Source organism: Zalophus californianus, chromosome 2 (genome assembly GCF_009762305.2).
Source record: "Zalophus californianus isolate mZalCal1 chromosome 2, mZalCal1.pri.v2, whole genome shotgun sequence".
Classification (NCBI taxonomy): Eukaryota; Metazoa; Chordata; class Mammalia; order Carnivora; family Otariidae; genus Zalophus; species Zalophus californianus.
This window is the reverse complement of record NC_045596.1, coordinates 136868184-136885529: the sequence shown is the minus strand read 5'-3', so window position 1 is coordinate 136885529 and position 17346 is coordinate 136868184. Positions and strand designations below refer to the sequence as shown.

General features: G+C 33.8%; 1 pseudogene; it reads left to right on the top strand.

The window, feature by feature from the left end:
• The first annotated feature begins 8456 nt into the window (after positions 1-8456).
• Positions 8457-8585, top strand: LOC113926016 (annotated as a pseudogene).
• The last annotated feature ends 8761 nt before the right edge of the window (positions 8586-17346 follow it).

Below are 17346 nucleotides of genomic sequence, written 5' to 3'. Positions count from 1 at the left end.
TGACAAAGGCCAGCCAAATTCTTTATTATACAATAGAAAATCTGTTCATGCTGTCTATTTATTTTGTTTCATCTTTTTCAAATGTTTTAGCCAGTAATTTCAAAGTGCCTCTTTAGTAAATTGCTTTATTCATGTGGAATTTATTAAATTTTTATATTAAACTGCCTCAGGCTTCCTTTTTGATATCTCCATTACCATTTTTATTATCTTATTCCTATCAAACTGATTGTAGTATTTTATAATAGTAGTTCCCTAACAGATGACATCTTCACCATTTATACAACAAACAAACCCAAAGAAGACTAAACCGGAACATATCATAATTACACTTTTGAAACTAATGATAAAAATTTAAAAGTAATCAGAGAGAAATGATAAATTATTTGTAGGAGAAAAACAATTCAAATGAAATTTGATTTTGCAAATGAAACCATGGAAGCCAGAAGAAAGTACCATGATTTTTTTTTACATGCTGAATAAAATAATTGTCAACCATGGACTCTGTATTTGGTGAAATTATCTTTCATGAGTGAAAGATAAAAAAAATTCAAACAAAGGAAGTTGAAAGAACTTGTGAATAGCAGACCTATCTTTAGAAACTGGTTAAAGGAAGTTTTTCAAACAGAAAGGAAATGATAAAAGAAGTCTTGGCACATGAGGAAGGAAGAATGAACAATGGAAAGACCAGAAATATGGGTACATACAATAGTCTCTCCCTTTAGTTTTTATTAAAGAGGGCATGTACTGCATGAAGCACTGGGTGTTATACGCAAACAATGAATCATGGAACATCAAAAACTAATGATGTAATGTATGGTGATTAACATAACATAATAAAAAATAAAATATTCCTCATAAGTTTATATATGAATATGTAAATATGTGATTTTTTTAAAAAAGATTTTATTTATTTATTTGACAGAGAGAGACACAGCGAGAGAGGGAACACAAGCAGGGGGAGTGGGAGAGGGAGAAGCAGGCTTCCCGCTGAGCAGGGAGCCTGATGCAGGGCTCGATCCCAGGACCTGGGATCATGACCTGAGCTGAAGGCAGACACTTAACGACTAAGCCACCCAGGTGCCCCTAAATATATGATGTATAAATCATATTTGATTATTGAAATAAAATTACAATTCCATGTGATCTTCGAGACAATATTTAAAATTGGAGAAAGTAAAAGAACACAAATGGAAATGAAATTTTCTCACTTGACTTGAAGTGATGAAATGTTGTTACCAGTAAGCGGTTATAAGCCACATATGTATATCATAATATACTGAGTAAGATGAAAAATAATTGATGAGTTTTATCAGAGAAGTGATATATTGTGGTTTACATTAAAACGAAACCAAACAGTCACGTTGCTGTGTGGAGAATTAATTCCATGATATAGAAGAGACAAGTTAGGAGGTTACTACATTAACTAATGGAGAGACAGCTTGGCACAGAGTGGTTGTGTTCAAAACAATGAGAAATGGTAGATTCTGGATATATCATGAAGGTAGAAGTATCAGTATTTGGTTGTTAGTGAATAGGGTTGTAAATTGCTAAAAAGGGAAAAGGATGGTCCAAAGACCCTTGATCTGCACCAAAATATGTAGTTGTCATATATCCAAATAGAATATTTGTGACAAAATGAAAACAGGCTTTGAACATTTTACTAATGACTATTAGATGACAATTAGATGTAGATGTATAGAACTTATAAAAATTATAGGACTCAAGAACACAGAGTATAAAATAGGACTGTAGATGTATATATATATTTACATATGTATCTATATATATAATCTCCACACACACGTATATATACATATACGTACATTTGATATATATTATGGATAATATGAAAGCCATGAGACAAGATTAGATCACGTTAAAAGTTAAGGTACAGAGAGAAGAGAAATGGTGTGAAAGTTAACCCTGATGGAGTCCAAAATTAAGAAGTCAAGAAGATGAAGGTGAACCAGAAAAATAGACTGAGAAGGAGCAACAAATGAGTATAAGAACTGAGAAGGAGGTATTGTAGGAACTTATTTAAAAAAAAAATGGTTTCAAAAATAAGTTGTCAATCCCCTGTGACAAATGCAGTTGAAAGGTTAAATGAGATGACTTAAGACTTGGCAATTAGATTTGTCATACATTCTGTTGTCAGGATCTGAGACTAATTTCAGTGTTCATAAATCTCTATAAGATGATTTAATAATATGGTTAAATGATAGATTCTATTTCGATAAGATGTATGAAACACTGTATACCTGAAAGAACATAAAGATATTTCCTGTCCATTTCCCTACCTGCACCCTATGCACACTATCTTTCTCTAGGCTCTCAAACTAGGTACGTTTCACCCAGAAAATATACAAAATGTCTTAATTCATAAATGTTGTTTCTAAGACAAGCACAATAATGACTTCTGTCCTATATTAAAAGTTTTTTGAAGATCAAACTATGAAGGAATCATGCAATGAACAAGAGTAAGGAGACTGTCAAGGGCACAATTCTTTGCATTTGATTCCCCACATTTCCTCCACCTAAGTACAACGCTATAAGTAAGCTCTAAACAGAAAATGCATCAGTAGCCATAAAATTCTAGGTTGTTTGTTCCACACACACACACACACACACACACACACACACACACACACACACACACAAATCTAGCATTTCTCTCTAAAAGAGATCTAGATATTGTGAAGATGCAAAGACCCCATCTCAGTAAAATTAGACAGTGTTTGGTTAATGGGAATTATATACATCAAACTGTAGATTTAAGAAGTGAATTAAAGCATTGCTTAAGCAGATAGGAAATGAGACTAAGGATGTGTGATTTTCTGCATATTCTTTCTGTTGAAACACTGATTCTGCTTTCAACCTTCTGTTGAAACACTGATTCTGCTTTCAACCTTCTGTTGAAACACTGATACATTTCCAAGCCTGTGATTTTTGGAAAAATACTGCAGAAGTGGGATCAGCATGTCATCCTGAAGACAAAATGGTGTTGCGTCAGTTGAAAAACATAACTCCGGAAATGATGTACAATAAAAAACAACAACAAAAAGAATAAAAAATGGTTTTATAATTTAAAAAAAGCAGGAAGTCATAAGAAAAATGAAAGCTCAAAATGATATCTTGAGATAAAAGGATTAATAGTTACAAGAGTAAGAATTTCATGAACAATAAAACTGTAAAAGGAAAATGTAGGGCGCCTGGGTGGCTCAGTTGGTTAAGCGACTGCCTTCGGCTCAGGTCATGATCCTGGAGTCCTGAGATCGAGTCCCACATCAGGCTCCCTGTTCAGCAGGGAGTCTGCTTCTCCCTCTGACCCTCCCCCCTCTCATGTGCTCTCTCTCCATCTCTCATTCTCACTCTCTCAAATAAATAAATAAATAAAATCTTGAAAAAAAAGGAAAATGTATACTGATAGTGTTAAAAAACAGTGAGAAATACTATATTAGAAAAAGAGTATTGCTACATTATAGCAAAAATAAATGGAAAAGTAGACATACCAAGAACTGTTCTATAAGAAAAGTTTTATAATTATTATCATCATAATAAAAAAAGTCTACAATCACTGAACCCTCAAAAAAAAAAACAAGCACAATAACAAAATTAGAGGTCTTTTGGGGCTCCTGGGTGGCTGAGTCGAATAAGTGTCTGACTCTTGGTTTTGGTTCAGGTCATGATCTCAGGGTCCTGAGATTGAGCCTTGCATTGGGGTCTATGCTCAGCATGGATTCTGCCTGAGATTCTCTCCCTATCCCTCTGCCCCTTCTGCTTATGCTCTTTCTTGCTCAAATAAATCAATACAATATTTAAAAAAAATAGAGGCCTTTCTATAAGTGATCAAAATTATTATACACTTTTAGGGAAAATAAATTTGAAACAATTTTGTATGAAAGAAAACAGTTTTTAAAACATATAAATGCATTTCAGATAATTAGTGACTCAGAAATTTTATCATACATGTTTTAAATTTTTTATAAACAGGCTAACAAGTTATATATAAGCATGGAGCAAATACACACATGAGCTGGCTGAGAGATGGATCAAAATTTACACTTTAAGAATGGGGGGCATTGCAAAAAATGATTACTGTTAAGCAATATAGTTCAATTAATACTCAATTTGTTTTTAGAACTGAATATGACTATCAAAATAGTCAGAAGCAAAACCTGAAATATAAATTATGAGAATGTTGTAATAAACTCTAAACCTTAGTTTATATTCACAGAGGTAATTTTGGTACAGTGGTTAATAATAAAGACTTTTGAGTAAGAAAAACCTGTTTTATTTATTTATTATTTATCTATTTTTTTCTGAAATGTAGTTGACATATAATATTATATTGTATGTATAAAATATACACAACAGTGATTCAACATTTATATACATTATGAAGTGATTTAACATTTATATATGATTCAACATGTATATATATTATCCTGTGGAATGTTACGATATGATACAATTTCTTATGACGAGATTATACTGTAGGCTTGGTCTGTTGATATAACCCTGAGACACAATGGTGAAGGGGTATTGCTGACCATACAAACTGAAAACAAACTATCTCTGGTGATATTCACAGGAATAGAGAAAAATGTTTTTACATTTAATAGCTGCATACATGTGCCAAAGGATATGTTCAATTTTTTCAAGCGTTAGAACTATATCTGGAGGAACAGGTGCAATTGAAGTCATCACCTATTCAAGTTTATAGGAATTCACTATCATTATACAAAATACATCTCTCTTCTGCAGAATTCAAATAGGCACGTTAAATATGAAGGTGATAGGAATCACTACCTTTTGCTTCTTTTAAGACAGTGATGATGGCAGTAATATCTGTAATTTTTGCAGAAATGCAGGTCTGCTTTAATTTACTATTTTGGCAGACTGAGAAAGTGCTGTGGCTTCTGTTGAGCTTTTGCTACAAGATTATCCTCATGACATGCATCAAGGAACTAATATAAGAATTTTGACAGTTCGTTTATTCCTATTAAGCACTTCAGAATTGGGATAATCACAGGATAGGATAAGATGCGTTAAACTCACTGTGAGACAGACCTTAGACAAAACTTAGATTGATTACCTGAACGTCATCTGTCTCTATTGTGACTGGTGGTATACAGCAGTGTTTTAATGTCCAAAAATCTGAATAAGTTAGAGACAGTGTACAATAATTCAAAAATGTCTAACTTTCCCATTAAGTTATTTTGGGAGTTTGTCTGGCATACCCCAAAATTCCTATGTTGAAACCTTAACCCCAATATGATGGTATTTGGAAATGGAGCCTTTGAGAGATAATTAGATTTATCTGAGGTCACAAGGGTGGGTCCCCCATGATGGGATTAGCGTCCTTATAAGAAGAGACACCAGATAACTCGTCTGCTCTGTTATGTTAGTACACAGCCTGAAGTTAGCCATCTGTAACCCAATAAGAGAGTCTTCACCTGAAACAGACCATACTAGCACCTTGATCTTTAACTTTCAGTCTCTAGAATTGTGAGAAAATAGGTTTGTATTGTTTAAGCCACCTAGTCTATGGTATTTTGTTAGGATAGCCCAAGCTGACTGAGGCAGATCTTGGTATGGACAGTGGGGGGTGCTATTGCAACAAATACTTTAGAATGTGGAAATGGCTTTAGAACTGGGTAATGGCTCAGGCTGGAAACTTTTGAGGTGCATGCTAGATACATGGAGGTTAAGGGCAATTCTAATAATGTCGCAAATGGAAATGAGGAACATGTTATTGGAAACTGAAAGAAAGGTGTTATTTGTAATAAAGTGGCAAAGAGCTTGCCTGAATTGTGTTCTAGTGTTTTGTGGAAGTTAGGACTTGTGATCAATGAAATTGGGTATTTAGCTGAAGAGATTTCTAAGAAAAGTATTAAAGGAGTGCTTTGGTTCCTCCTGACTGCTTGTAATAAAATGTGAAAGGACAGAGATTAATTGAAGAAAGCATTGCTTAAAAAACAAAACAGAACTTGATGATTGGGAACATTTTCAAGCTACCTATACTGCAAAAACTGGTAAGTCGTATAATGAAGAAAACGCCATGGGTGTGTCTACACTGTCACTCAATAAAGAGCTTACGGGATCATACAAGTAGGAGCACTGCCATTCTGAACTGAAGGAGACAGAGATGGGACAAACTGAAGAAAAGTTGTTGGATTTCTTGGATCTCACAGTATGTGATAATAGATCTAGTTCAACTGTGAACGTGTGCCATTCTTCAAGAAGAAGGAAAAATTACCCTGAAGGAGATTCAGAAAGAATCAGGGTCACCACCAACGTTTAAATGGAGGTAGGTCCATGAGAATGGCATCAAGTATGTCCTGAAGTAACAAGTAAGTTGCATGATTAAGTGACACAAATAGGAGTAGTAGAGAGGTATGCCAGACAATCAAACCTACCTTCCCTACTAATGCATTTGACCACATGACTGTATCTCCTAACTTTATGTATATACATATATGTGTATGTATGTGAACATAAACATTTATATATATGTGTGTGTATACACATAGAAAATTACTTTCATATGATTTTCAAGAATGTAGAAATTAATCTATGGCAATAGAAATAAGAACAGTGGCTTTTGTTAGAAGATGATCAACTGGAAAAAGAAACCTAAAACTACTTATGAATCTATAATTTGGAGTGAGATCATTAGAGTTGCTCTGCATAGAGAAAGAAGAGAAAATGGTTGGAAAATTGCTTATTCTTATGTAAAAAATATTATAGAATTAGATCATTTCTTTACCTATACAATAACAACCATCGAGGTGTATTTAAAACTTAGGTATAAAACACAAAACATAATTTTCATAGTTTAGAATAAAAGGAAGAAGTCAGTTTTTCACATAGCCTGGTAAGTGGATAAACCAGTAAGGGTTGGCTAGATGACATTGGCTAGATTAAAAATAAAAACTGTCCAAACTAATGCATCATCCCCAAGGAAAAAGTAAAATCACAGACTAGGGAAATATACTTGTGACATATATAACTAACAGTGGATGAATGAGCAGAATTTATTTTTTTAAAATCCCCAACCAATCAATAAGAAAGAGCAACTCAATAGAAAATGGGTAAAGGTTATTAACAATTCACAAAAGTGACTAAGAACATAAGAAACAATGGTAAGCTTATGAATAGTCACTGAAGGGAACATTAAACAACAGTAAGGTATAATTCAGCATACAGCCGATGTGGGGAATATGTAAAATCTGCCAACATCAAGCACTGGTGAGAAGTAGCTCAAGAAATATTGCTGGTGATGGTATAAATTGGTGTAACCACCTCTGAGAACATTTAAAAAAATCTGGTAAAAAGCATATTTTCTACCTGAACAACTACATTTGTAAAATCCTTGCATACTTTCATTTGGAAGATTATTCTAATCTTTATTGTGGAAATTTTTGTACCTGAAAAATTGGAAGCAACTATAATATGGGAATAACTATATCCAGGCATATATATTTGCATGATTAAATATGTAGAAAAATTACAGAGAATGAACTCATGCTATACATGCACATGAAATGGATACATCTGAAACAATACTTTAAAAGAAAGAGCCAATTGCAGCATAATCTCACAGGTACAATATATGTCAACTTTAAAAACATACTATAATTGGCATACTCTGTTGGAGGCCCACACATATGTAATATAATTCTAAAATGCACGAATATGAAGAAAATACACTACCTTTTTGGTTGAGTTTGTTATTGGGAATGGCAATTGGTGAGAATAAATGTGATGTGGAGCATTACACAGGACTTCAACCGAATCTGTAATATTTTTGTTCTCAAAAAAGGAAGTTCCGAACATATATGACAAATATTAATGTTCAGTAAACCTGGATATAGGCATATGGGGCTCTTTTATACTATCTTCTTTTATGTATGGATCAAATATTTCTTTAAAAATTATATAAGAAATAAATCACCACCAACAAAATAAAGCATGGTGCAGCTGAATCAGAATCTAGACATTTTAACTCTCAGTCTTGAATCATAGGGAGTAAGAAATTCAGGAATCAAATACGTGCTCAGGTCCTGGAAGCCATAGCATGGAATAGAAAAATGGTAAAGGACATGTAATCAATCTACATAGGCACACATACATTCTTGGATACTAAATTTTTTTTAAAGATTTTATTTATTTATTTGACAGAGAGAGAGACACAGCGAGAGAGGGAACACAAGCAGGGGGAGGAGGAGAGGGAGAAGCAGGTTTCCCGCGGAGCAGGGAGCCTGACACGGGGCTCGATCCCAGGACCCTGGGATCACGACCCGAGCCAAAGGCAGACGCTTAACGACTGAGCCACCCAGGCACCCCTTGGATACTAAATTTTAAAGGCTGAGCAAAAGAAAACTATTAAGTAAAATAGAAAATGCTGTTTTAGTTAGAAAAAGATTTTAGTTCTTTAAATTTACCACTCAAGAAGCTTTGTGCAGTGGCAGTATCGTAGCCAATGAGGTTTATCGGAGGTGCAATTATTGCTAATTAAATTTACCACTCAAGAATTAAGGAAATTAAAGCATTATAAGTTTTAGAATACAGGTTCTAAAATCATAGCAGAAACTTTTATAGATTTATATAATAAAACTTTTTTTTCTAAATAATATCACATCACACCTCATTAAGTTCTTGAACTTAACCTGTGCTTTAGATTTACTGCTTCCTTTACTTTTGACATTTTAAATGAATGGAAATTAAAAATACAGTAGCCAGTTGACACGCACAGTATTTCTTTCCTGCTCCATACAAATGTGGTTTAATATGAGTTTCAATATAAAAGTCAAATGACATTATGCTAAATTTAAATCATATGCTTTTTGTTTGAAGACAAAACTTTCAATCTACTTAAATACAAGGCTAAAAATGCCAGTAATTCTGAAGATAAGACTAGTAGTTTAAATGGTGGTGAATCAAGAAGTCTAACAGACCACAAGTTAGAAGTGACGACTAGAGTCCATCGTCTCTCATGGGTATTCAAGGGGGCACGTTCTGCATGGAGCACTGGGTGTTATGCACAAACAATGAATCATGGAACACTACATCAAAAACTAATGATGTAATATATGGTGATTAACATAACGATAAAAAAAGAAGTGACGACTAGATGTCATTTTACTTAGCAGTTTCACTTTTAATATGGAAATGGACAAAATACTGTGTTTCCATATTTAACATTATAGGTGGAAAAGGATATACATTGAAAGGAAACTACCAGCAGTGTCCACAGTTGCCAGTATTACTTCATTGAAGAGACTTTTCAGAATTGAAACAAGTGTGACCAAATTGTGTTCCATAAGGAGTATGAAATGACTAACAACAAAAAGAGATCTTCGAATATTTATTAATTTTTCTCCCATATGTGTTGCAAACAATTTAAGAAGAGGACAGTGTCGAATAGCCATTAGAGTTCTGAGCCACTTTGGTGAATTTTTAAAATCTGGAAGCTGCAAGCTAAGGCACAGGAGTGAAGTGGGATTAGTGCAAAGATGAGAATGTGGGGAGATAGAAAAAAGGGGATCACACATAGAAAACTCAATCCAGTTGCTACTCTGCCACCTCAGCTGTGTAATTTTCTGTATTGCCCATCTTCTCTAAACTTATTTAGTTGATAAATGCAGTAAAGTGCTTTTTTATCTTATCTCACAGGGTTTTCCAGATGGTTGCTATAATTGTTCAATGATAATTTCTATGGAAATACCAACATATTTTGAAAGCCACATGGTGTTTTGCACAAATGGAAATTAATATAATTTTAATCTCATGTATTTCTGGAGACCTGTCAAATACACAAAAGTAAATAATATGCTTAGGAACAAAGCTATTGGGTTTAGTAGATTAATTGTACAACACAGTTAGGTGAGGGAGGAATTTGTTTTAAATCACATTAAGCAGATTTAATTAAGGGGCAAGGATCATCAGGGTGACTACATATATGTTGTTATCAGGATGCTGAAGTTCTGAGAAACAAAAAAGTTTCCGGTTGCTAATCTTTTGGACTTGCACATTTGATAGTTGGCAGATACGGTTTGGTAAATTCTACTAAATAGGACTAGAAACAAATTTGATTTCAAACTCTTACTCAGGTACTTACTGTTTCTATCACCCGAGTGAAATTACTTGGCTCTTGAGTTCTATATTCTTAAATCTCTACAGTAGAGATGCTAATAAGAATGACAATAATACTCGTAGTATGAGAAGCTAACGAGTGCTGATTGTAGCAGGTCCTGTATTCAGTGCTTTCTGTATGGAATAATCATGTACAAGGTTGAGAAGAGTGAAGAATATTTTATATACAAAAGATTGCTTATACTCCAATACATATATATGCTAAATAAAAGGCAGTCACATTTTTTAAAATTAATTTGAGAAGCATAGAATAGTAGCTGTGACATTTGGCTTTGAAGTAAACAGAAAAGGATTTGAATTGACTCTGAAATAAAGTAGGTTATTTTAAAATAATTAACTTCTATAAGTCTCAGTTTTCTCAATTCCAAAAGATGAATAATAATAGCAGTAATAATAGGGATAAGAATGTTACATGATTTTTATAGTATTGGTTTTTTATAATATTGTCATAAAGATGAAAATAAATATTTGTGCTTTATGTAAATGAGTGTCTTTTTCAGGTTCTAGACTTTGAAACACTTTGGAAAAAGTCAAAGAGCAGCATTGTACCAAATTCTGAGTTTGTATTAGCTATCATTTTGAAAGTTTTAAATAATATTTTTTGTAATGTGATAAATTACTTAAAATGGGCAGTTTCATTTAAATCAATAGTACTTTGTTTTCAATTCATTCTTAGACATTTAACATTAAAAGTAGATTTTTTTATTTGTCAATTTATTCTTTAGTGATTTATTTAACTCATGTAAATAGTCATTTAAAAATTTTTTTTAAAGGGGTGCCTGGGTGGCTCAGTCGGTTAAGCAACTGCCTTCGGCTCAGGTCATGATCCTGGGGTCCTGGGATCGAGCCCCACATCGGGCTCCCTGCTCGGCAGGAGGCCTGCTTCCCCCTTTCACTCTCCCACTGCTTGTGTTCCTGCTCTCGCTGTGTGTGTGTCTCTCGCTCTGTCAATTAAATAAATAGAATCTTTAAAAAAATAAAAATTTTTTTATGAATGATCAGGGAAAATTATTTGGAGAAAGTAAGATAATTTTCAACATAATATTAATTCTTTCCTATTCCAACTAAGATACTATTTTCAACAAATGCTGTAAAAATTAAAAATAGAACACATGATATGTATCAAGGTGTACTTGTGCGGTTCAGTCATTTGAATATCTCAGCAGCCCAGAATCAAGTGCAATTAAGAGATAAGCTCAACTAGACTTCTGGTTGCAGGTTTTACAATTGGAAAGTCATCTGGAGTGCTCTGAGTATTGAACAATGGTTGTTGGTCCATGTACATAGGTGCATGGCACAGAAGAGGCAGATTGACTCATTTGGCTAAAAGGAAAAATCTAGTGGAGTAAAATCATGTTTACTTCATTTTCTAAATTAAAAAATAGATTTAGATCATTTGAATGCATACAAGGTGTAGAATACTCTGCTACATGCTATTAAGAAAAAAAAAAAAGTTTTGAGAGGTAAATCAAATATAGACCTGGTGCTTACCCTTGAGAATTTTCCTTTAGAGATAGATAACATTTGTGCAGACACCAAAAATAAAATATTTAAAAGATGAGGACATGTAGGCAGTCAGGCAATCCTGGAAATAATTTTAAAGACGTTTCCTCTGGCCCAAAATGTGCGCCAGAGTTTAGTGATATGTCACTATTGATGTAGTAAGCTATTAGTCAAAGTGAATTGACTGAAGCATGGATCATCAGAAAGACAATTTCCAGGGAAGAAAATGCACATCCAAGCATTATCCTTTCTTATTTTTTTTGGGGGGGGGGGTGTCAGTTATAAAATGTTTCCAAAGCTTTCTTTCTATGTTTCTCTCAGTCTCTATGCCTGAAATTTATTTCCTGCTTTGTATGCTGATTGACTCCCTGGATTTATGAAGCCAGGGGACTTCCTGCCAATGTGCCATTCATTCATAAAACAAGTATTTGTTACTTCTTCCTATTTGTGAGTTTCTAAGCCAGAAATTTAAAGTTAAATAAGATACAGCCCTTGCCCTATCAAACTCAAAGTCCTACTATTTTTACTGAAGAGTAGAGAAGAAAGGCAGTAGATTTGCGAGAAAAGAGTCAGAGAAATTTTAACATAAAAGAATTCTTTTTGTTTTCTTTGAGTTGAGTAGTGCTCCTTAGTAAGAGAATTCTAGAGAAAACTATTTTTCTAAAAGTGTCCAAGCTTAAAATTCATTATCTCTGAAGTACTTGTGAAACTGCAAGTAATTTAAGATGGAACATAGGAGTTTTGAAGAGAGGCAGGAAATAAAGGCTGTTCAGAGCATATATTAGTTTGTTATTGCTGCTGTAAAATATTATCACAAGGAAACAACATAGATTTACTATCTTAGAATTCTGTAGTTCAGAAGTCTGATACTGAAGCTCACTTCAAGGTTTCTGCAGGGCTACTTTTCTTTGTGGGGGCCCTAGGGATGAATCCATTCCCTTACTCACTTGAATTTTTGACATGTAGCAGTTTCTTGTAGCTGTAGGGCTGTGATCCTTGTTTCCTGGGTGGCTGTCAGCTCTAGAGTTTGGCCACATCCCCTTGGCTCAAGACCTCCTTTCTCCAGCTTCAAAGCTGCCAATGGTGGGCTAAGTCCTCATCATACTTAGAGTCTCTTCTGTCCCTTTTTCCACTGTTGGTGGCTCTGATAGTCGCTTCTGCTTTCTTTTCCACTTTTACAAGTCCATTCAATTTCATTGATTCCACCTGGATAATCCAGGCTAACTCTTTAGCAAAAGGTCAGCTGATTGGTAACTTTATAATACCTTTTTGAGATGTAAAGTAACATATTTACAGGTTCCTGGGATTATATCTTGGACATCTTTAGGGGTCCATTACTCTGTCTTCCATGAGACACATGTGTCACCTTTGTTTAAAGAAAATAAGGGGGGGGCGCCTGGGTGGCTCAGTCGTTAAGCATTTGCCTTCGGCTCAGGTCATGATCCCGGGGTCCTGGGATCGAGCCCTGCATCGAGCTCCCTGCTCGGCGGTAAGCCTGCTTCTCCCTCTCCTGCTCCCCCTGCTTGTGTTCCCTCTCTCTCGCTGTCTCTGTCTCTGTCAAATAAATAAATAAAATCTTTAAAAAAAAATAATAATTATAGAAAAAAAGAGCAAGTAGAAAAACTATTCAGCTGATTTTATTAACCAGTTAGGTATGATGAAAGAAAAAAAGACCATTTAATTTATGAATATTAGGAATATATTGTATCTTATCTAATTCTGTAAAAGGTATATTACTGACAGAACCAACAAATATACTTAACAGAGAGACTTTAGGCACATTCTTATTAATGCATTTAAGTTAGTATATTATCAGTGATACTCTCACTTCTAATGTTTAACATTACTGGGAGAGAAGGGTAAAGCTATAAGGAAAATGCATGAGAAATATGAGGATTGGAAAAGAGAATTTTTAGAAAATGTGATATAAACTCAAGTGAATCAACATATGAGAAAATTCATCAAAGTGGCTGGATAAAACAACTTATGGCCTTTATATCACTTCTTTGTAGCAGCAGAATCAACTAATAAGCATTATTTAAACAAATATAACTCATAATAACAACAAAAGTATTAAATGCCTAGCAGCCAACATAAAGAGCTAACACTTTTATAGAGTAAATTACAACTATAATAAAGTAGTAAAATACAAAAAGTTATAAAAATAGATTTAAATAAATAGAAAGTATACCATGTACAGGGATAAATAGCTACATTTATATACCTAACATGTCAATTCCTTCCAGAATAACACATATTATCAATACAATCAAAGTAAGATTTCAGGCTGAGCAACTGAGTATCCTCAGACATTTGACAATCTTATTCTAAAATGGATATGAAAGTATTCAGTTGCAGGTCAACATTGATAAACAAGATAAGGAAGGATACTCTTGCTGACAGATATTGATGTGTATTGAGAAACCATAGTACTAAATTGGTACAAAAACAAGGAATTTGACTAAGAGAACAAAATGGAAAACACAGTAACATGTGTATATGAGAAACATGTATATTTATGTGAGAAACGGTTTATTACAGATGAGGTGAGGATGCGTTATTTAGGAGGTAGTGTTGAGAAAACTAACAACTCACTCTATGGAGAAAAGTGCAGCTGTATCACTATTTTATTCCAAATGATGTTGCACTTGAAGTGTATTAATGTCCTCAAGTACAAGGGAAAAAAAGTGTAAAGACAATAGAAAATAACTGGGAAGAGCTTTTGATGTTACCAAGGGGGGAGAAGAACTTCTTAAATGAGGCCCAAAAAGCACAGCAGACAAGATCATGAGAAAATGGATTTGATAATACACACACAAATGTTTTAAATTATCTTTACTGACATTCTCTATAACCAAAGCTACAGATATATAAACAACGGATGAAAGATCTTTCTAAATATCTTCTAAATATATAAAACTAAAATAAACTGTTAATAATATAAGTAAGAAAGAGTTCTAATTATAGGACAATAAAAAGAAAGGAAACTATTTCAATAGTAAAACTGACATAGAAATGAACAATAAGTTTACAGAAGTTGTAGCCCAGTGGCTGTGCAAACTTCCTAAGTCGTCAGGGGAAAAAAGCAAATTAAAACAAATTGAAAATGTTTAGATGTGGATAAAATCTACTGGTGACAAGGCTGGGAAGAAAGGGAATTCTTGACAGTATCTAGGGAAATTAAGCATGCATAAACTTTAAGATTTAGTGATCCTAATTCTGAATGCGTGTGTTCCCAAAGGGGGGAAAAATTCTCAGAGGACCTGAGAAGACCTATAACAAGGTGTTCGTGAAAACTGTTTGCCATCACAGGGTGTCTGTCTCTAGGCACATAAAAAATAAATAGTAAAGCAAAAGTCGTAAAAAGAAAGAGACCACAGTACACACAGCACATGGATAGATCTCCAAAATCTGGAGATGAATGAGAAAAATAGTAAATAGGTCTTAACCCCTAAGGCCACTTGAGTAATGAAAATAAAATATTCATGAAACAAAGGCATATATTATAGTAACATTTGCAGATTAAGAACATGTATGGAACACATTAGTTTGTTGCCTATGAAAAAGAGGGATAGAAATAGGTATTAGTAAGAAAAGGGAAAATAAGAACAGGAATAGTTTATATCAGAAAACTCCATGATAGTGGCTTACACTCTTAAATATTCTTTCTTTTTTTCCTAATGTAAAGTGAGTTCAGAATTAGGTAAAGGTAAGTTATTGTAGCAGCTCATGATATTATCAAACTCTTTCTGTCTATCTGCAACATGTAACTGTGTTCATCATGGCTGCAATATGTCTGTCTCACCCCCAGGTTTGGTATATACATTCCAATTGGGAAGAAGGGTAGGACCTGGAGACCAAACACAAGAAAAGATACCAGTTGGATCTTTCTCTATTAAACTGCTTTCCCAGAAGTTCCACTCAAAAACTTTGATTACATCTCATTGACCAAAATTACATCACATGGCCACCTGTAGTTGCAAAGACACCTGGAAAATCAGATGTTTAAAACTTTTAATTCCAAAGAATAGAAGAAATTGTAGTAAATGTCATTATAAATGTGTGCCCAATAAGAACTTGTATATGTATACTATATAGATGTAATGGGCTGATAATTTCCAATAGAAAATAAAAGGGACTAGATCTTGGTGCCCGGTAGATACAATATAAAGTGGATTTGTTGATATAATTATAAAATGTTGTAGTGTGGAAAGGTAACAAGAGTCACTGGGAATTCCTGAAAATAAGAATGAAATGATGAAAATGCTATTTTTGAAAGATCAATATGGCTGTGAGTTGTGGGACGTGTTATAAAAGTGGTAAACTAGAAACAGAAAAACGGAGTAGAGAAGTGCTTTATAATATAATAAAAGTTAACAGACCACATACCCCTCTGTTTAATTCTGACCCCCATATGTAGTTTCGTGACCTTGATGCTCACTGAATCTTTGAATCTTATTTTCTTCATCTGGAACTTAGGGATGAGGGTACTAATTACTGCAACAACTAAGTGAAAAAAGTCTGTAAAATTACGTAGCAGTGTAGCACTTTTAGTATAGACAGAAACATTCTTCCCATGACAAATGATATCTACTATAAACCTTTCAGAACTATCATTGTTACTGGTAAAGTACTGGAGTTTTTTCTCCTTAAAGGCAAAAACAAGATAATGTCCACTGTATAGTATGTTTCACATATCAAAATGTTGCTCTTAGCCAATGAAATAAGCAAAGTAGAAAAAAGTAATTAGATTATGGTTCTAAGCTAATTTTTATATCAAGGGACTAATAAAAGCTAATCTCACAAATCCTAGCGGGAGTTTAAAGAAGACAAATGGAACTTGCCTAGTCACAATTCATAGTGTGCCCAGTTAGTCCTCAAACCCATCCATCCTCCAGTTATTTCCCCACTTGCTGAATACATCAGACTCTATGGCTCAAGAACATTTTGCCTCCCTAGTAGTATGGTCTTTATATAATCTCTACAGTAACACCCAACCTACTTTGATCATTTTTCTTAAAAGGTAGACATTTATAGAATGCTAACACTCCCAAAGTTTACACCCAAATCTTGCAAAGAGTTGACTATGTGAGCTCTGCTAAACTATCACACAGATGGTGGTTGAGAAGATAAAGAGTATCCTTGAGGTTATCCACTCTAGGATACTGTCTATCAATGATTATTGGTGAACATGAGTTCTTTTCCCCCCTTTCCTCCCGCTGAAACTACACTGCCATTTCCTTACCCACAAAAACAAACTTAGTAAAGAAATCTTGATAAGACAAATGTAATTTTTAGATCTTTATTGTTCTGTAGATGTCTGATTATATATAGATCTCTCTATATATTTTTCTCTCTCTCTACATATGTATATCTACATATAATCAGAGATCTACAGACAAAAGGATAACAGCAAGAAGTATATTCAGAAGATAAATGCAGGCCTATGTAAAATTACTGTCATCTACATAATGAGATTTTGGTAATTGTGGCACAATCTTGAGGATCATGAAATGTGTATTAAATCTGTTATTTATTTTTTTTTAATTTTGTTTCTTTTGCCCAGTCAGGCCGAAACTTTGTTATTTTGCAAAGTTTGATTAATAAATAACAACACTTTATTTCTTACTGTAAAACTATGATGTATTCAGATTTTAACAAAGCTTCAACATTTAAATTAGCATG